Source organism: Sorex araneus, chromosome 8, assembly GCF_027595985.1.
Source record: "Sorex araneus isolate mSorAra2 chromosome 8, mSorAra2.pri, whole genome shotgun sequence".
Taxonomy (NCBI): domain Eukaryota; kingdom Metazoa; phylum Chordata; class Mammalia; order Eulipotyphla; family Soricidae; genus Sorex; species Sorex araneus.
In genome coordinates this window covers 34072125-34094938 of record NC_073309.1, presented here as the reverse complement: position 1 = coordinate 34094938, position 22814 = coordinate 34072125, and the positions used below count along the sequence as shown (strand labels likewise).

Genomic DNA, 22814 nt, shown 5'->3' with positions numbered 1-22814 from the left:
TAGAAGATCGCCCGAAGAACTCCACATCAGGATCCATTGCCTAAAATGGAATGAATAGGATGAGAGACTGTCTGAGTTCATCATGTTGACCAAGACCACCCATGGTAACTCACAGTTCCAGAAGGCCGAATCTAAACATTGGACATGGGGGTCTCCCGGTGGACAGTTCTACAAAGAAATTGACCACATCGTATTTAATTGATGGTTTTTCCTGACCGATGTTGCTGTTGTCCCAAATTTCCAAATGGGATCAGACCACCGTGTCCTTCATGCGAAATTCTACTTCACGGAGCGGGGAGAAAGAGCTGCAAGGTTTAAGAAGAGAACTCCCAGAATGACCACCAACTGGGAGCTCTTTGGCACTATTGCGGCAATATGGGAAGATGCCATGGTTAACAACATTGATGAGGAATATGATGGACTGGTTCAGCATCTCCATGATTGTGTGAGGAACACCGAGAGTGAGAAAATCACAAAAAGATGCCTGTTTTTGGAAACTCAAGCTCATTCGCCAATGTGGTTTGGTGTGAGCCTCAGGTAATCACATGCTAATGTCTAAGCTTGAAAAGCTGTGCAGAGAACTGATAAAGGAAGACCTCAAAGTAAATGAATTAATGAAGTAAAAGCTTCAAAATATATTAAAAGGACTAAAATCTGATCTTTGCAAAGAGCTCTGTTCTTGAATTACATTCTCTTTTTTACCTTTACTCCTACTTTACCAAATAATTATAATAACAAATTATCCTTAGATCTAATAGCCTTAGTTTTTTATAAACATATTAAGAACATAAATAGTCATATAGATATTTTTTATTTTATTTGCTGTATCTTTAAGGTGTTAAAGACTGAGTTTTTAATGGCTTTTTTAGGGCTTAAGAGTCATATAATTCCTCTTTCTCAGGAATTAACATTTTACCTGTTATATCTGTGTTTGGAAGTTAGTTCATCTTTCATTGAGATTCTCAAAATGTCCTGGGGGATTCTTCGTACAAGAAAAAAACACTCCAACTCCACCAAAAAGGGGGGAGAAGAAATGAATAGATGCTTCATCAAAAACAAAATACAAATGGCCAAAAGGCACATGAAAAAATGCTCCACATCGCTAATCATCAGGGAGATGCAAATCAAAACAAAAATAAGATATTATCTCACACCATAGAACATTCAAAAGCAACCAGCGCTGGCCTGGATATGAGGGAAAAGGGATGCTCTTTCACTGTTGGTGGAAATGCCAGCTGGCCCAGCCTTTCTGGAAAACAATATGGACATTCCTTCAAAAACTAAAAATTTTTTATGAAATTTTTTATCAAAATTCCATATGACCCCACAATACTACTTCTGGGAATATATCCCTAGGATACAAAAAAACCACAGTAGAAATGACATCTGTACCTATATTTTCATTACAGAACTGTTCACAATAGTCAAAATGTGGAAACAACGAAGTGCCGAGAACAGACAACTAGTTAAAGAAACTTTGGTACATCTACACTATGGAATGCTATACAGCTGTTAGGAGAGATGAAGTCATTACATTTGCTTATAAGTGGGTAGACATGGAAAGTATCATGCTAAGTGAAATGAGTCAGAAAGAGAGGGACAGACACAGAAGGACTGCACTCATTTGTGGAGTACAAAATAACATCACATGAAACTGACACCCAAGGACAATAGACACAAGGGCCAGGTAGATTGCTCCATAGTTGGAAGTAGGCCTCATGAACGGGAGCAGGGGAGAAGGCAACTGGAATAGAGAAGGGATCACCAAGAAAATGAAGGTTGGAGGGATTGTTCGCTATGGGAGTTGTGTGCTAAAAGTAGATAAAGGACGAAATATGATAACCTTTCAGTATCTGTGTTGCAAACCATAATGCCCAAAAGTACAGAGAGAGTATGGAAAAAAATTGCCGTGGAGGCAGGGGTAGGGTGGGACAGGGGAGGTATACAGGGGAGATTGGTGGAATTCGCGCTGATAGAGGGATGGGTGCTTGATAATTGTGTGATTGTAACTCAAACATGAAACCTTATAACTATATCTCACAGTGATTCAATTAAAAAAATGTCTTGGGGATTCTTGTTCCACCTTCAGACTGTCTTCCTTGACCCCTCTAAGTAGATAGAAGCCATGGAAGTGAGATATCAGACAGTTTTCTTTCTTAACTTTCTGGGCTCAGTATTAATCCTGAAGCCCGACTCCAGTCAAAACCTCAGTAATACAACCAGTTTCCAAATTATAATTCAGAGATATTTTACTTATACTTATGTAAATAAAAACATTTATACAAAGAGTAAAAATACTAAAAGTTTTCATGTACTAATGGCATCATAGAGAGAAAGTAGCACATTATTTATATTTTATTCACAAAATAATTCAACCTATCAAATTTTTTTTTCTTTTTGGGTCACACCTGGCAATGCACAGGGGTTACTCAATGAGACCCATCATTGTTACGGCTTTTGGCATATGAATACGCTATGGGGAGCTTGCCGGGCTCTCCCTTGTGGGCAGGAAACTCTCAGTAGCTTGCCAGGTTCTTTGAGAGGGAGAACTAGGCTATAAGAGGTCTTCTGGGAGCTTGGTTTAATAGTTTGGATGTTGGCCATTGATGGGATTACATGGCATGGGGGGTGGGGGGCAGTCCCTGGGTGTGACTGCCTAGCTACTGGAAAATTTGGGATCTGGGTGGAAAAGGCCCAGTCCCAATCCAGGCAGGCTTGGAGATCTCAGCCCGGGGTCCCGCACACCTGGGTTCCTCTGCTGATTCCTTCACGCATGAGGCTCATCCGAGAGTGTGGAGATTGGCCTTGAGCATGACTGTGGCTGGGTTCTGGAGGTCTTCAGCTGCCGAGGCTCTGCTCGGATTGGGGAAGAAAACTCAACCTGCCCCCTCTGAGAGGCCCAGGTGAAGACAGCCAGGCTCGGGGGCAAGAGACTCTGCTTTGCATGTAGATGCCCAGAATTGGAATTTTAAGTCATGTAGAAGCTTAAGTCTTTTTAATTTATTTTCTTTATTTTTGTCCATATTGTTTCCCAAAGAGGTTTAGCTAGTTAACATTCCCACGAGCAGTGGATGAGTGCTTCTATTTTTTCAACATCCGTGTCAAGACTGGTTATTTTTGTTTCTTTTCATGTGTGCCAGTTTTACTGTTTTTAAGTAATGTCACACTATATATTTGATTTGCATTTCCCTAATGATAAGTGATATAGAGCATTTTTATATACCTATTAGCCATCTGTATGACTTCTTTAAGAAAATATTTGTACATTTCTTCTCCCCATTTTTTGGACAGCATCATTTTTTTTTCCTTTTTTAAGTTTTACAAATGCTTTATGAATCTTGAATATTAACCATTAGTCAGATGATAGGTGGAAAATATTTTCTCCCAATCTGTGGGTTGACTTTTATTTCCAGTCTTATTCTTGAATAGTGCAGAAAGTTCTTAATTTCATGTAGTCCCATTTGTTTATCTTTGTTCCCTTTTGCTTGACCAGTGGCATTAAATTATGTACTCAATTCAGTGTCATGAAGGGTTATGCCTATGTTTTCCTCACATAACATGGATTCTGGCCTGATATTGAGATTTTTAAAACTATTTTGAAGTGACTTTTATGCATGATGTGAAATAGGAGTCTGAGTTTATATTTTTACTTATGACTGACCAGTTTACACATCATTTGTTGAAGAGTTTTCCCTACTCTACTTCGTATTATTTGCTACTTTCTCAAAGGTTAAGTGTCTTTTTTTTTTATTTTCACAGGAAGTTTATTTAGCATGCCGTTATTTCTCATACTCTTCAATCCCACTGTTTCTTCATAGGTAATACTTGCTATTTGCATTTAAATGTGTTTGCGTGTCTTTATTTTTTATTTTATTTTTTTAATTTATTTATTTTTAATTAGAGAATCACCGTGAGGGTACAGTTACAGATTTATACACTTTTGTGCTTATACTTCCCTCATACAAAGTTCGGGAACCCATCCCTTCACCAGTGCCCATTCTCCACCACCCGTAAACCCAGCGTCCCTCCCACCCTCCCCAATCCCATCTCCCCCCCACCCCACCCTGCCACTGTGGCAAGGCATTCCCTTCTGTTCTCTCTCTCTAATTAGCTGTTGTGGTTTGCAATAAAGGTGTTGAGTGGCCGCTGTGCTCAGTCTCTAGCCCTCATTCAGCCCGCAACTCCCTTCCCCCACATGGCCTTCGACTACAATGTAGTTGGTGATCGCTTCTCTGAGTTGACCTTTCCCCGGAACGTGAGGCCAGCCTCGAAGCCATGGAGTCAACCTCCTGGTACTTATTTCTACAGTTCTTGGGTGTTAGTCTCCCACTCTGTTATTCTATATATCAAAGGTTAAGTGTCTTATACCTGAGGATCAGTCTCTGAGTTGTCAATTCTATTCCACTAGTTTAAAAGTATGCCTTTATTTTAACACCATACAGCCCTTGTTTCTACAGCTCCAATTTAAACTTTGAATAGGAGAAGCCTCCCATATTCTTTATTTTTATGATTGCTTTGGCTATTTGGGGTGGATGTGAGGGAGTGGTTATAGGTTATACCTCCATATAAATTTGAATAACATTTGGTCTATTCCTCTAAAAAAATGTCATGGGTAATTTTATAGGGCCCGCACTGAAACTGTATAGTGCATTGAGTAAGATTGACATTTTACTATATTAATCTTTCTGATCCATGAATAATGGATGTATTTTCATTTATCTACATATTTTTATAAAAATAATCCTTTTTACATTATATTTCATTATTAATTTAACATAATTCCAGGTTAAAAATTTCTGGGATACTAATTACCACCTGAGATTTCTAACATTTGTTTAAATATTTTAGCTTTCATGTAAGGTTATTTAACATAACATTTTTGGTGTTAGAGTTATTTCACCAATGCATAAAACATGTGTGACCAATTCAGCTATTTTCCTTGTTTAGATAAAATGAACTAATTTTGATCAATAAACACAGGTAGAATTAAAGTATTATACTAGAAATGTATGCCTATAGTGCCATACCTATTTCACACTACACCATTAAGTAGTTTTCTTAACTTATTTTTAACTCTTTTAAACACTTTGGTTTACAATACTGGTAATAATAAGGTTTTATGCATAACACAATCCCTTTTCCACATCTTCTTCCAGAGTATCCACTTCTCCCCACTCTTATCCCAGTGCTCCCCTCATCCTAATTCCCTATCCCTCCCCTGTGGGAGGCTTCCTACTGAAGACAAGTTTTTGGTTTCTGTTGTCTTTGGACATTTATTATAAACCTGCTATGTTTCTTTAAAACCCACATTTAAGAGAGATCATTCTGTCTCTCCCTCCCTTTTTTTTTAAAGGGTTAGATTAGTTAGTTTCTTTTCTTTTCTTTCTTTTTTTTATTGAATCACCATGAGAACAGTTACAGGGCTTTCAGGATCAAGGCTCAGTCATATAATGATCAAACACTGATCAAACACCGATCCTTTCACATGTTCCACCACCAAGAATCCCAGCATACCCCTCCCTTCCAATCCCCTCCTGCCTGTGTGACAGGTGATTTTCATTTTACTTCTCTCTTTACTTTGATTACATTCAATTTTTGACAGAAAACCCACTATTATTATTTGAAGTTTTCCCCACAACAATCAGACATGTTGAAATGGCATCATTAGATCATGTTTTCTATTGCTGATAACAAAGAGTATATGATGATGCATGGTTGCAAAAGCGGCCGCCCAGTTTTGGGATTCTGGTATTTTAGTAATTAAGTTCAGAGGTATTTCTGCCAGCAGCCGCTGCATTCTGAGATAGGTTTGTGGCCTCTGGGGTCATGGCTGTTCAGGGGCTGAGGAGCTGTTTGTGGGAGGCTGCACAGGGTCTCATTTGGGCAGGGAGCGTGGCCAGTTCTGCACCTCCCATCGCGAGATTCCTGTGCGTCCCATCTCTGCAAGCTCCTACCTCTCTGTCCAATTGGCTCTGAAAGGTGGCGGTCGCCATGCTGCCACAATGGGGAAAAGGCTGAGGGACAAAAACCCTTCTGGGGCTGCATGGGGCCGTAGCTTAGTTCACAGTCAAAGAGTGTATCTGCCAGCAGCCACTGCGTTCCAAGATTGGTTTCTGTGCCTCTGGGATAAAGGTGGCTCAGGGGTGGCGGAGCCATTCCTGAGCAGCTTTTTGCATATCAGGAAAGGTCTCACGGCCGCTTACATGGCTGTGCGGTTTGGAGAAATAGTCCCAGTCCCACATACCGGAGCCATGTTAGTAGAAGCTCAATATCGCTGGAATTCCATCTGGAGAAGGCGGGGTCGCTGCACCTTCTCCGTCTGGCACCCTAGTGTTGTTGGCCCGGTCTGAGGTCCAGATCATTCTCTGGCTTGCGGTGCCTGCTGGCCTGGATTCTTCATTGTTAGGTGTCTCCCTCTCCTTTTGACTAACTTCACTCAGCATGATGTTCTCCAGATACATCCGTATAGCAGAAAATTGACAGATTTTTTTTGGCTTTTTGAATCACATCCGGCGATGCACAAGTGTTACTCCTGGCTTTGCATTCAGGAATTACTCCTGGCGGTGCTCAGGGGACCATATGGAATACTGGGAATCAAACCCAGGTCAGTCACATGCAAGGCAAATGCCCTACCCGCTGTGCTATCGCTCCAGTCCCGAAAATTGACAGATTTCATCTTTCATTAGAACTGAGTAGTATTTCACTGTGTACATTTACCAGTTTCCTTTTTTTTTAAAAATTATTGATATTCTTTGATTTACAATACTATTAATAATGGCTTCTTATGCACATAATTCCAACACCACACTCATCACCAATGTTCCCCCTTTCTTTCCCAAGGACACCACGACACCTCCTTCAAAAGTCCCCCTACATCAACTCTGTGTATCAGTCTCCCATTGTATTGCTGTTGGAACTTTCCTTCATGTGTATCTTTATGTTCTACATATGAGAGAAATCATTCTGTATCATCTCTTTCCTTCTCAGTGACATTACTCAGCATAAAATCCTCTAGCTCTATCCATGTTGCTGAAAATTTCATTATTTTGTTCTTTCTTACCAGTGTAATGGGTATATATAACATCACAAAGTGGTTGCAAACTGTAAAAGATATATATGCATCACAGCCAGAAAGTACAACTCTTGACAAGCACTTGTGTGAACACCCCAGTGATATCCAGCAAGCACTACAAGATAACTTTTGTGCCTCAACCAAGAGAACACTGGTGAGCACCAAAACTAAAATGTGTGAACATCACAGCCAGGTGTGTGTGTGAAACCCAATCATAAAAACAGCAGTATCTTCAGTGAAGGGAAGGAGTTGGGGAATGGGAATTTTTTTAAATTAAAGAATAAAGTCAGATACTTTTAGATTGGAGTGATAGCTCAGTGGGTAGGGCATTTGTCTTGCACGCGGCTGACCCAGATTCGATTCCTCCGTCCCTCTCGGAGACACCGGTAAGCTACCGAGAGTATCCCGCCCACACAGCAGAGCTTGGCAAGCTACTCATGGCGTATTCGATATGCCAAAACAGTAACAAGTCTCACAATGGAGACATTACTGGTGCCTGCTCAACCAAATAGATGAACAATGGGACGACAGTGCTACAGTTCTTTCTTAAGCATAGTATTCCATTGCATATACTACAGTTCCTTAATCCACTCATCTGTAGTTGGGCATTTGGGTTGTTTCCAACCCATTCACCTGTAGTTGGGCATTTGAGTTCTTGGTTGTTGTACTAAGGGCACTGATGAACATAGGTGTGCTTATATGCATTTTAGTTGTTTACACAAAGGCTGAATATTCCCACCAGCAATTAATGAAGGTCGTCCCTCTTTCCCACAACCATGCTAGCACTGTTTTTTTTCTTCATGATATGTGCCAATATCAGTGATGTGCAATGATAGCTCATTGTTTTTGCTTGCATTTTCCAGATGATAAGTGATGCACAGCATTTTTTCCGTATATCTCTTGGACATCCATTTGTCTTCTTTGAGGAAATTTCTGTTCATCTCTCCATCCCATTTTTAGATGAGTTTGCATATTTTTCTTATAAAGTTTACCACTGCCTTATATCTTTAACCATTTCTAATATAAATGGTGAAAAAATATCCTCTCCCAGTCTGTGGAGTATCTTCATTTCTTCTGTGCCATAGAATCTTTTACATTTGATCAACTCCATTTGATTAATTATCTTTGTTTCTATTTGGCCAATGGTGTTGAATCATTGAAAACACTTCTTGATTCAATGTTACGGAGTGTTCTTTACCTTTGTTTTTCTTGATATTCCTAGGGATTTGTCTCCATATTCTCAATTTTATCCTGTGGATCTAAGGATCTGTCCTTATCACAGTACCATGTTGTTTTGATAAATACAGTTTTATAGGACAGTTTGAAACTGGGGAAAGAGAAGACTCCCATCATCTTTTTTCCTAGGATTGCTTTGGCTATTTTGGTTGGGGGATGGCAGAAGGGGGTGGATTTATTATTCCATATAAATTTCAAGAGTGTTTGACCATTGTCTTTTTTTAACTGTCATGGGTATTTTCATAGGGACTGCACTGTATCTGCACTGTACAATGCTTTGGGAAAATTGTCATTTTGACAATATTGATCCTTCCCATCCATGAGCAAGAGATATATTTCCATTTTCTTATGTCCACTTTCATATTTTAGTAGTTATTTATAGTTTCTTTTGTATGTCTTTCACCTTTTTGCTAAGCTGATTTCTGGGCACTTGATTTGCTGAGGCAAAATTTTGAATGGCCTAATGTTTTAAAAAATTTTTCATTTTATTATTTGCATATAGAAAAACTATGTTCCTGAACATTAATTTTTTTAGCCTACCACTTTACTACATAAGTCTTTATTTCTAGGAGCATTTTTTTAGAGTTTTTAGGGTATTTAAGTATAGTAACATGCCATCTGCAAACAATGGGAGTTTGATTTCTTCTTTTCCAGTTTGAATTTCCTTAATAACAACTTCTTTCTCAGTTGCATGACAAGAGTGTCCAGTACTTGATTGAATAGTAGTGGTGAGGGTAACCTTATCTTGTGCCTGATCTTAGAGGAAAGTCCTTCAGTTTTGTACCATTGATTACTGTTTGCTGTGGGGTTTGTGGTAGATATACTTTAACTATGTTGAGTAAAGTTCCTTCAAATTCTATTTTTTTGAGAGGTTTTTTTTTTATCATGAATGGGTGTTAGGCCTTGTCAAAATTTTTCTCTGCATCTATCAATATGAATTTTATTTTCTTTGTAATGATAAGCTGTATTGTGTTTATTGACTTGCATATATTAAACTATTCTTACATACCTGATTTTAATCTTACTTGGTTATGGTGTATGATCTTTTGACTTATTGTTGGATTCTATTTGCTAATATTCTTTGAGAATCTTTGCATCTGTGCTCATTGGGATATACTTCCATAATTTTATTTTTTGTAATGTCTTTCTCTCTCTGTACCATTGTTTCTTTAAACTCACTAAACATCCTCAACGTATTCTGTCTAAAGTCCTTACCTGAGGGTTTAAAGAGCTGGTTATTACAGGGGTGGAGTCTTCTGAGCTATTGTCTTTGCTCATGAAGCATGGTAATGTTCTGTATTGCTTCCCCATTGTGTCTGTTTGCAGTATAGGTTACAGTCTTTCTAATTTACCACTTTCATTACACATACACAAACACACACATGTGCACACACACATGCACCCACACACACATGTTCACACTGAGGTTTCCAGGGAAACCAGCTGGACTTTGCTCTGTTCCTTCCCTGGTGGAGTTACCCCAGCCGATTTTGTTAGCACTGACTAGTTGTTCAGAGCTTTGTGTGAATGTTCAAGGAATAGTATCACTGGCCCTACAACTACTCTGGCTGTAGTTTAGGGTTTGATTATTTCTTAATCCCTTGGTTCTTCTTTACATTGCATTTTTTGGGGATTAGGTTATTGGGGCTAGGATTAAGTTAAGTGTTAGCACCATGTAGTTGAGGGAATCCGAAGTCACTTCAGAATGAGTTCAGTTCAAGAGTACATGTTCCCTGTGGAATATAAGGATGGAAATAACATGTAGTTAGCTAGTTTTCATCTAACAAAATTATTTCAGCTTATAAGCATTTGAGTCAAGAATTCTAATAATTCCTCCATGAGTGAATCCCCAGAAAATCCAATTATGCAGGACTTTGTGACTGAGAACTCTGGGTCCAACAGGATGCAAAAGAAGATTCTCTGCCCATATCTCTCTCACCCCCATCTTTAGCAGCTCAGCAGTCATGTCCATAAGCCACCTCTGGCTGGCACCAGATAATCTTGTCATGGGCCACCATCCAGGTCATATGTTATGTTCCCTGGAAGGGAACATAACATGACACTTGCCATAACCATGCTGCTGAACCCTGTGACAGGCTGTTTCACTTGGGGCACCCCAATGGTGGGACGATGAGACACTTCTCCGCCCAAAAAGACACAGTTCTGGCAGCCAAAAATCTCCAGAACTCAACTTCTGCCATGCTCGCGGCTGCTTTCCACATGGTTTGGTCAAGCCTCATCCACGAGTGAACCTATTCCTGGACCGCACGGCCGTAACACTTCATACCACATACTTTACCCGTACTCCAAGCGTACACACCACATTTTGTGGGTCCAAAGTAGTAGGCAACCAATCTTAGAGGGAAAAATTTTTTACAGATATGTGTGTGTGTGTGTGTGTGTGTGTATAAGCAAACAAAGCTCAACCTTTAACAACATGTTAGTGATCTCTTATAGAATGGCTTAATGGCCCCTGGGTGAAATGCAACAATCTTCATACTCTTTCCTCTAAGGACACTTTTTTCCAGCATTCCCAGCAGTTTTTCATAACAAATAATACAAAATGTATTATTTTAGTTCTGCTTTGGGACAGAGATTGGGCTTCAGGATGGAAACTTCTGAAATATGGTGATGAGAAGGTGTAATAGTGGTGGGATTGGTGTTTGAATACTAAATGTATTCAAATACTGTGAACTACTTTATAAAATTAAAAAATTTTTTAAATTTTAATAATTCCTCCCAGAGGCAAACCAGGCTTTCAAGAGACATACAAACACAAAAGGACTTTTTTTTCCTCATTAAAGTTCAAGAAATGTGTATTGCTAATATTTATTTTTTAAAAAACCAAAACTTTCATTGATTTATTTTCAAAATTATTCTAGATATTTCTTATTCCTACTTTAAGAATATTCCCCAATAAATTTATATTTCAAAACTATCTCTTTAGTCATAGAGGGGGGATAAAGATTTTATGTTTTTAATCACAGGTATAGATTATTTTTCCTAAAGTAACTGACCAGTTAGCCTGGATGAATTCAGTTTTTAATCTTTAAGACATAGAGGATATGTGAAATCAGTAGATATGCTATTGAAGCCATACCTTAGACTGTATTCTGGTTAAACATGGTAGTAAGAGAAGCTCTACTTACCTCTGAAAACTTGGAAACAAAAATAAGGACATTATCTGTGTTTAAGGAGTTATTTTAGGTCTTAAAATTCTCTAATGATAGCCATTATGTTTATATATTAATTAGGTATTTCCTTTTTTAAATCAATTTATATTTACCAATAAAAAATTTAGATTGGGTGCCCTCTAAATTTAATCAGCTTCAAAGTCCTCCAGTTAAATTGCAATTCAACTAAGCAATAACGTTTTGAAGTTATTCACAATACCCAAAGAAGTTCACTTTCAGAATATGAATGAATAGAAAGATTCAATATGTTTTAGAAACATATTGAATGAATAGAAAGATTCAATATGTTTTAATAGCTTTTGATGATGCATCAGTCAAAAATTTGAAGTCAAACATCCTAGCCATAGCCACCAACATTTATAGTTTTGGGATTTAAGAGATTTGTTTCTTAAACGGTAGCACAACAGCAGAGCCTAGAGGTCACAATTACTTTTACAACAGATAAAAACTCCGAGGCAATCATGAGAATCCCTCCTAAGTATACTCAGAATCACAAACCCAAAATATCACAGTACATAGCTCATAATATGAACAAAACATAGCTTACAACAAATTGAAAATAAAATATCAAAAGGAACTGAAAAAATAGCAGGAGCAGCGAAATATGTCAAGGAACATTCCCCTTTACCTGAGAAACTTGAAGATTGATTCTTTTAATCAATCTTTCCTAGGACCCAAAATAGGTCTTTCCTTATGAAATATTTTTCCTAAATCCAATAAAGTAGCTAAACTTCCATTACCAAAGGTGCAGATTAATTGGTTAGGAGAACTCATTCATTTTGTCCCTTTAAAATATATTGTCATATCAATATTTTTCAATATCCATCCATATGAGTGGTGAAGTCTTCCTAGGTCATACCCTTCTAACAAGGCAGAACTTATTTCAAGGTAGGGACTCCTAGATCCTTCAGAAAACTGTTTTCCAAGTCCTCCTTCTGGATCCAGAATTAACTTGACCCTTACTGTTTGCTAATGAAACTGATCGAATACAAAGGGTTTTTTTTTGTATAGTAATCCTAATCAAGTTTTAATTTTGCAGCGTTCTAACAGAATAAAAGACTCAAAGTGGCTGCACACAGAAAAACAGATAAATGATTCACATATTCCAAGAAAAAGTTTTATAACTTTTCCTACTCTGTGAGTGCAGTCGTTGAAGTATAGCCCAATATCCCACAGAGAAAGGAAGTCTGAATGAATGTCATCCAGATTGCACCTCCCATTTATAGACACACAGTGATAATTGGTTATCTAACCCAGCGCTGTTTCTCTGAGTTTCGGAGAGAAGTGTGATAAGAAGATGATGTCAGGTCAGTACAGAGAGCGGTGTTGAAGACAATGAGAGACTGGGCATCAGCTTGGATTTACCTAGTAATTTCCTTATCTGAACTCAGCCCGACCCAGCAGAACTCCACTCTGTTCTAGTTCCTCATACCATAAAGACATGTTTCCATTGTCACTTGAAGGACCAGTCAATTGAGAAACAAGTAGATGGGTAGAGAAAGAAGAAACCAGCATGCGATGACATCTATTTTGAAACGTCACAAGAAGTCATTTATACGTATGAAAATAACAGGGAAGTACTTTTTAGAAAAGGTAGTTGCAGAATTGTAGTTGTTGACAATAAATTCCCTTTTACTAAAAGTTACACCCTGATGACATTTCTAAAACATTTTTGCATATGCAAAATATGTTCATTTTCTGTTCCTTAAGTGCACATGCCATTCTCCCTCATGAATATGTATGTGTTTCCTGAAAAACTACTAGAATATGTATAAACTGTTACATCACTCTAATTCTGCTGGCATAAAAACCAGACCCCTAGTTCTATGAAGTTTTTTGCCAGCCCATGCTGGTGAACAGCCTTCTCATGTCAATAAATCCACTCTCTTCATTCAGCTGCTTCTGTGCTTTTTAAAGAGTAACACATTCTATACATTCTAACTGCTCAGAAGAGTTTTCAGGCTTTAATTTTGGATTCAGCTCTTAATTTCTTTTGGACTGGTTTCAACTGTAGCTCTTTAAGTCAGCTTTGACTGCTATATTTCAGAGAGCTCAGCATCTTTGGGTATCAGTGTTTCCTTCTCAGTCAACTTTTCAGTAGTAGTCCACAAATTTCTGCCATTTTTGTGCAATTAGGTGCTTCAGGTAGAAACTGGTGATATATACTATCAACTGGAAAACATGCCTGATCTCACCTTTTCCCTTTTACATCTATGGATACAGAAACTGGGAAAGGACTTCAGTTTGTTTGAGTAATATCCAGCTGTTCTCAGAGGCTACTCCAAGATGTCAGAGGTCAATGGTCAGAGGTCACTCTCGAAAGTGTTCAGGAACTGTGTAGTCCTGGAGATTAAACTCAGGCATTCTACATGTAAAACATGTGCTCAAGTCCATTGAGTGAACTCTCATTCTTTACTGTGACCTTCAGGAAGTTTACTTCTGCTCATTTCTGTTGGTGAAATCAATAAGTCTAAATTTTATTTGATCTTTGGTAACCAGTTGAGCTATTTGAAGGTATATGTGAACCAACCTAAAAATGCCATCAGTCACGTTCTTAAATCACATTTTATGAACTAAAACAATTTTCTCCATTGACTTACTTCAAAGACAAATATTTCTAATCTGTTTTAAAGAATGATCTTTCAATTCAGTCACAGGTGGAGAGCATGCGATGTGATAGAGTGACAATGTTAAAACAGTGTAATGGGGCAGATGGTGAGGTGAGATGGCAACCTAAGTAAAAATTGTCCCTTCATGTGCATGCAGGAACCCCACAATTTATACACCTCTTTTCAATGAGTTTTTTTCTGAGGATGTCTTCAGACTTATACAGTCTGTAAGTTTTCATTCTGGAGGAGACCCTGAACCATCAAGGTCAGTATCTAGAGAATTTAATGGGGAATATTCAATTCAGAGAGACTTGATGATTTGCTTAGAGTAACACAGTTCCTAAGTGTGGTGAGACTGAACTTCCCATTGCTGAATCCTCAGTCTACTTCCTTTCCTTTGCATCACATTGTTTTTTTTTATTACCAAGATATATTTCCCAGTTGAGGATAGTGTTATTAAAATAGTAATGAAATTTGGCAGGATGTGTAAAATACTGCAATCAGAAATAACCATCCACATGTGAGGAATTAGCACTCTATCCAGGTATATATTGTTTCACTCTGCCATAGCACTTGCTGAACCTGCATTTATGAAAGGAGTGGAAGTATACAATATAGCTCCCCAACTCTGCATATTCCCAAGATCCAGAAGAGAAAAAGAAAGTACACAGCAAAGGGGACAAGGAAATGACAAAGGAGCGATTGGATGGCAAAATTAGGTAGAAGGTGGTGCCAGTCTGTGGCTTATGAACACTTATACCCCAATTGTACTTCAGGGTTATTTATTATCTTCACAATGTTGAGTTTTATTATTAACAGAGAAATCCTCCCTTTCCAGTTACTAGAAAAAGCTGTCATGTTCCCCTTGCTAATTGTCAGGAGGGGTACCATCTAACTCCCAACTATCTTAATTTCTATTCCTATCAGTATCTTATATATTCTTTTTATTGGAAACATACTGATGGATCCTGCAGGGGCAGGGCAGGAGGTATGGGTCTTAGAGAAGGTACACCTGATTGCGCTTAGGGCCTCCTCTCTTTGCTCTTAGGGGTCTCTCCTGGCAGACTGGGGCATCATATTGGGTGCCAGTGATTGAAACTGAGTAGGCTGCATGCAAGGCAAGCTCTCTACCCTCTGTTTTACCTCTCAGGCCCCAAGATTTTTGAGGTTTTATTCTAGACACAAATAACCCCAACTTAGTGCTCAGGGCCAGATTGTAAACAAACAGGAAGTCCAGAGCATTTTGTGAGCTTTAGCTCAGAGCATCATAAACTGCAAACCCCTGGAAACAGGCAAGAATTATCAAGTGACAAAGAAACAGCCTTATAAATTTCACTATAATATCTTTATTTCTATATAACCCTTAGAAACCAGTCATCAACACCCGTTTTTTATATAAACATTCCATGTGGGAGCTTTTCTTTTTTCTCTCTTTTTTCCAATAAACTTTTCTGTTTCAAATTCTGAGTCTAAAATAGTTATTTTTCAGTATTTTCACTCTTGAAAATACTGAAGAACCTGGGACCATTAAACCTTACAGAAACCAACTGATTCTGCATTGGTATTGTTGCAGGGTGCTCTGGAAAGATTCTGGCACCAGGCTTTTTCAGGAAGAAACTTTATTAAAGACATCAGTGCAGGTTTTGAGGACTCATATACAGAAACTGAGACTAGGAACTATACAGACCATCCTAAATATCCTTAGCCATCAGCAAGTGTGGTGAAAGAAGCTGAAGGCAGGATTATATCAGATAAGGCTTTTCCTTTCCCATTCTCTGGTTAATGCAGTCCTTGCCTTGATTATTAGATGTTCAGGTTACTGAAGAACCACAATGCCTCACATTCACACATTTCACACCCCTTTATTTTCCTTCCATACTTCCCCCTTTTGATGCTTGGACTCAACTGCTGTTAAAAAGCATTCTGGGGACCCAGGTGATAGCACAGCTGGGTGTTTACCTTGCATGCATTCAACCCAGGTTTAATACCTGGCATTCAATAGGGAACTCTGAGCACCACCAGGAGTGATCCATGAGTGCAGAGCCAGGAGTAACCCCTGAATCGCCGGGTGTGACCCCAAACCAAAACAAAACAAAACAAAAACAGTCTGGTCCATGGGTTTGTACCTTCACAACATCATTAGTTATAGAGCTATCTCTCTTTCAACTGTGGTCTCTTTGAGCACAATCTGAAGTTAAGATTGGAAATGGGAGACACACCAGATATAACCAACACCAAGAAAATACTCAATAATAAGGGGAATAATATAATGAAGAGAATTTGGGGGACACAATGCCATTCTCAGGGAATAGTGGTAACCAAATACACAATAAGAAGCAAGACCAGTATCACAATGATAGAAATGGGCAGGATTGAACAGATAACAATCTCTGATTTCCCACTATGCATCCAGTGGGATTTCTCAAGCTCTGGTTTCTCAGAGAGCAACTTTGGTTGTGCCAAGAAGTCAGCTTCTGGGGGAATAAGAGAACAGATGTCTACTCTGGATTCAGGATCAATTGATGGCTCTACAGGACAATGTTGAGAATGGTGTAATCTAGAGGGTGACCTTGCATGGTGGAATTGGAGCAGGGATACACTACCAATCAGGTTTTGTGACTTGACCCATTAATTATGGTGGATCCAAGAAGCCACTTATGTACTTATGCCACCTTAACTTGGGTGGGAGTAGATAAAATGATGACAAAATGACCACTCCAATGAAGCTTCCGGAGCTTGTTACTCCATTCTTGTATACAGATCACATCTCAATGCTTGTACAAATGTAGCAGGGTGGTTAAATTAATGGGAAATCTCTCTTGGACCCATTTATTAACCTGGACCCATTCATTAACTTGGATCTATTTATTAACTTAGAGTCTCTCCCTGAAGCTGCTGTCTTAGGATGAGGTCATCAATTAATTTTAAGTCACCCTTGATGCCCTTAATTAGTGGGAAAGATTGCACATACAGAATTTCAAAAGGAGATAGACCTATCCTTTCAGTTGAGTTAGATCTAATTTTAAGCAGTGCTATGGGCAATAATTGATCCCACTGCATGTCTCCTGACATTACATCCATAGCTGTGATTTGAGAGTCCTTTTAATTTTTTTTACCTTTCCTGAACTCTGTGGATGGTAGAACGTATGCTACTCCTAGGTGATCCCAAAACCTTTGTTCCAGTTCCATCACCTTTGCACAAAGGCAGGTCCCTTATCCAAGCTTATAGATACAAGATACTGAAACACAGGATGAGCTCTACTAGCAGGTGCTTAGTCACTTTCTGGGTCGTTTTAATCCATGTGGGGAAGACTTCCACCTGTCCTGAGAAGATTTAGACCATCATTAGCATATATCCACGGGCTAAGGCACCTTAAGGCACCTTAGTGAAATACACAACTAAATTTTTGAAGGGAATTTCTCTGATGTTTGGCACCTAAGGAAGTTCCCTGTGCCCTTGTCAAGTCTTCGAACAGACACAGAAAATAAATTTCTCACAAACTGCTTTACTTAAACTAAGAGCTTAGGAATAAATAAGTGCATGGCCCTTTTCTAGAGATGTTTGGATAGAATCAGTCCCCTCAAGGAACTGTTTGACAAATGCAGGAGCTAGTGATTTGGAAATAGCTATATAGCTGTCCATGAACTTCTACCACCCAGCACAGAGAAAAGCTTCTTCAGTGATGAGTCAACTCTGTTCTTATGGTATAAACTTAAGATCCCATTCAGACAAAGGGAAACCAGAAAGGCATCCAGAAAAGGTTATCCTGAGAGGGATGCCTGTCTGGTGGTTCACTTCTTTTTTGTTACTGTTTTGGGACCACAGGCTGGAGCGATAGCACAGCGGTAGGGTGTTTGCCTTGCATGCAACCGACATGGGTTGGATTCCTCTGCCCCTCTCGGAGAGCCTGGCAAGCTACTGAGAGTATCCGCCCCACACCCCGCCCCCCCCGCACAGCAGAGCCTGGCAAGCTACCCGTGGTGTACTCAATATGCCAAAAACAGTAACAACAAGTCTCAAGATGGAGACATTACTGGTGCCCGCTAGAGCAAATTGATGAGCAACAGGATGACAGTGACAGTGACAGTTTTGGGACCACACCAGCTGTGTTCAAGTTTTACTCTTTGCTCTGCACTCAGAGATCTTTCCTGGAAGAACCTTGGGGATTATATGTGGTGCTGAGGATCAAAAGCAGGCCAGCTGCATGCAAGGCAGGCATCTTACCTGCTGTATTCTCTCTCTAGCCTCTAGCTGGTTTCCTTTTGCACTTACAGCATCACCCCTTCTGATGGATAAGGAAGCATATGACTGCCACCTGTGTTCAGATTTTCCATTGGAAAGTAAAGATGGGTTGACTCTTCATACTAGAGAAGAACACAATTATGCTGATCAGTAGAAAAGTCGTTCAGTCTGATGCTAGGGCTGTTCTAAAGCTGATAGGGGAGTCTTAAAACTTTGTGACACTCAAGTTCAAGTCAACTTGAATTGTTTGGATTGAAGTGTTTGGATTTTCCCATTGAAAAGTAAATATAAGTTCACATTTTGGGGACAGCAAAATGAAGATAAAAGACATCCTTAAGATCTAGACAGGTAAAAGTCTTTGATGTATGAAACTCAGAATGTAATGTAATGCAGTGGTTTGAGACCCACAAGGTATAGAATGATGGTGGCTGTGTTTACTGTCCTGAGATTTTTCCATACACAATTTCTGCACTGCTATTGGAGGTATGCTCCAGGGTTGAAGTGTTCCATTTGGTTCCATTTGGTTGCAGTGTTTCTGAATTTCCCACCTATGCCTTTAAGGTAATATACAACACTGTTTCTGATGGACAAATTTGACTTCTGGTTTTAGATCCACTACTACTGTGGGTATATAGCACACCAGGCCCAGGGGATTTACATAAATCTGTATTCCCAGAATGTTAGTGGGGAGCTCTGGTTTCAAATGGTCATCCTCAAGGGTAGGGCAGAGTCACTTTTTTCCCTCCTGTGTCACTGTGAGAGTCAATATTCTGGCTCCTGGTACTCTGATCTTTAGAGTTGCAGAACCACCTGAATCAAAAGTTATCTGGGCCCTCCAACAAGTTAGGGATGCAAAGGAACTCATGTTTGACAGTGTTCCCACTAGATTATATTGTCTAGGGGAGCACATTAACTGTGATAAAGGGTGAGCGGGTCCAGTTTCCTGTTTCCCCTACAATCATAGTTTGTCTTTGGGAGATCGTGCCCACTGTTGGAGAACTATGAAGTGTGCTGCTCTCATGTGAACTTGACAGAGGTCAACAGGCTGGTCCCTAATCTTTGTTTGCATGATAGACTCCTGAAAGCATAGAGAGTTGGAGCTCGGTTTGTCCTAGTTCTCCTCATAATCTTCCAGAGTGGGCAATCCAATATCATCACCCTCTTAAGGGTTTTATTTCTCTTTGGCTTCCCTATTATTTTCCCACTGTTACCCATCCTTGGTTTCTATTGAATGGCTATCTCCAGACATCCTCCCCCTTGTTGGGGTCATTCAGTTTTCCAGTGATCATCCTGATGGCAGTAGGCACAGCTTTATTACAGCTTTTACTTGGGACTCGATCTCACTTTTGAACTTAATGTTTTTGCCATGATAGCTGCTTCCCCTCTCACCTGGGACAACCCCAAGGAACCTGCCTGACCTTTGTGCCAATGCTGTAGCAAGGAAAATTACTTTTAATCTTCCTGACAACCTCCTGCTTGGCTTCATGATCCTAATTGATAAAAACTCTAGTGGCTACTTTCAAAAGTTGGGTACCATTAATTCCAGCAAATTCCTCTTTTTTCACTTCCCCTGTATATCTTCCTGTGTCTTTCCCACAAAAGCAGTATTAATTATTCATTTGTTCTTACCAGACTCTGGGTCAAAAAAAAAACACTCATAAAAATGGAAGGCCTCATACAATTGCTCAGAGAACTGACTAGGAGTTCTTTTCAGTCCCTGGATGACCTCCAAGGTCTTCCTTATATTTTTGGCCTTTTATTATCCTTCCTTCATGACCCCTAAGTCTTCTGACATATCTTTGAGCACTGAAAATCTAGGTCATCATTTGGTTGACAATGAGAATCTTCATTTCAGGAAGTGGCTTTATTTACAGTCTCAGTAGCATTATGATCTTCCGACCACTTATGAACCCTCCAAACTATATGTAATAGCTCCTTGATATTAGATTTAGAAGGATTTGATGGCAGTCAATTCAAAGAGGATTATGAATATGCATAAGATTAATTATAGTCTGAGGTTTCTTACTAAAGTTAGAAAGTGGTAGTAAAAGTTAGTAAATTAAAGTTCTACCTTCTCCCTGTATTTGGTTCTGTGGGTTCATCAATTGGAGGGTTTCCCTTAGAGACATCTGTAAATCCACTGCAGTTGAGGCCTTCCTGACACCAAGATGGGTCAGGAGTCAGGATCTGCAGGCTTAGAGTAGCTGATATCTCACTTGGGATTGAACGATGAAGAGGGGTAGATGGTTCAAAGTTTCTGGGATTTCAGACTTCGGAATCATTGGACCCACTTTTCTTACTCAAAAAGAAGAGGAGAGACTGGAGCAGTTGTAGGTGGTAGAGATGCATAAAATGGTGCATATGGTGGAAAAAGGGGCACTCTGCTTTGGTTCCAGGCCAAAATAGGGACTTTGGGTTTTTCCCCACAGCTTGTGACCTGAAGCCACTGGAGCCACCATGACCCTACACTACATTGTTTTGTCCAGGCAGGGAAGCCACAAGTTTGGCTTCCTGAGGACTACATCTTGCCAACATCAAAGTCAGGATACTGGTCTAGAGGGCCTGGGTTGCCCATGACTTTCTAAAATTTTCTAGAAATTATAGCTTTTATGGGCTGGAGCAATAGCACAGCGGGAAGGGTGTTTGCCTTGCATGTGGCCGACCTGGGTTCATTTTCTCTGCCCCTCTTGGAGAGCCCAGGAAGCTACCAAGAGAATCCTGCCCACACAGCAGAGCCTGGGAAGCTACCCGTGATGTATTTGATATGCCAAAAACAGTAACAAGTCTCACAATGGAGATGTTACTGGTGCCCACTCGAGCAAATTGATGAACAATGGGATGATAGTGACAGACAGTGACAGTGATAGCTTTTATAAATGTTCCTTCAGATTGCCAACCCATGCCACAGTTGAGTCACTCCAATTTACTTCTTCAGTTTTCCAGGGGCCTACTTGATTCTTCATTTTCCAGGAACTCGAATTTGAAATTCTTCAACATAAAATTTAAAGGGTTATTTATACCCAAACTTCCTCCCACATCCATCCATTCGTGGGGAAACACAAGACTTCTCTTGCTTTGCTCATCTATAGGGACTACTGTTGCAGGGATGTGAGCACCTCTTGATTTTAGTGAGTTTGTATAAACCCAGACTGGAGGCTCCTCAGAGCTCACCTTTGACAGCATGATTCCATCACAGAACTTCAGACGAGGTACTATGCATGTACCTCAACCTTATCATATCTCAGTAGCACACTTATTCCAAAGCCCAATCCTGAAAACCACTGTTTCACTGTTTCAGGAGGCTTCTCAGGTCAATTTGGGGAGGTCATCAGGCACCCCTCCCTCCGTATGGGATAAGACTAGTATGAAAGCCAGATTTCTACCTGGTCCAGCTGGAGATGCTCCTCTGTTGCTGGTTGCCGAGATTGTTCTGGGTTCCTTTATGCGTGGAGTTTCCTTCTGTTGACACGCTGGCAGGGTGAGGGCCCTTTAAGAATCAATAAATTCACTGGTGCTAGACAGAACCAGCCTCTCTCAATGAACTGGTAGGGTAAAAAAAAATGCCCCAGTGACAAAAAGGTGAAAACACAACCTGCAGGTCCTGAGCCCAGAGGTGCTGCAGGACACTCCTGGAAGTGACAGAGCTTTCTCAAGAAGCAGCTTTACTAGTGTGTCAAAAGGAATCGGGGAATTTATAGCCAGAATCCTCAAGAATAAAACCTTAAGTATCTATAGCCTTTAGCAAGTGTAGTTACAGAAGTAGGAAGCAATTTTATACTAGATTTTTTCCACTGGCTGGCTTATCTAAAGGACTGTTAGTTGTCCTCTCTTAAAACATTCCCACATTTCACACTCCTTTGGATTTCTGCCACAGTATGTCCACTGGAAAGTGTCAGGTGATGATCCTTGACACTCTTTTCATGACCTTTAGATTCTTCCATAGATTCTCCTTTCCTGAAGAGTTTAGCCTTCTTGAGGTGGGGCCCAGGTTTGTGTCTCTGGGTTGTTTTTCCATTCCAAAGAACTCAGGACATCTCCCCCCATGCAGGCGTGCACACACATACACACACACACACACACACACACACACACACACACACACACACACACATACAGAGAGAGAGAGAGAGAGGCATCTATCTGCCAGCAACACTAGGTTGTAGTTAAGGGAAAAGGACTTTAAACTTCTGATGATCTTTATATTCTTATTATGGCCTTTGCTTCAGCTGGTTTCTCATCTTCTCAGTCCTGGCGCTGGCTTCATTCTCAGTCATCACAGGCTACACTGTCTTTGGATTGGCAACAGAGTAACTTATCTTTACATCTCTGTTTTATGACTTACCATAACGCATTGCCAGGAATTCCCCCATCTACCCACCTGCTTTATTTTCAGTCATTTAAAACTTCCTTCAACCTTCATTATGATGACTGTGGTCTATTATTGGAGTCAGTGGACCCCC

General features: G+C 39.8%; 1 pseudogene; it reads right to left on the bottom strand.

Moving 5' to 3' along the window:
• The window catches only part of LOC101549148 (A-kinase anchor protein 4-like), a 174693-nt pseudogene extending 165074 nt beyond the window's left edge, over positions 1-9619 (bottom strand).
• Positions 9620-22814: the final 13195 nt, after the last annotated feature.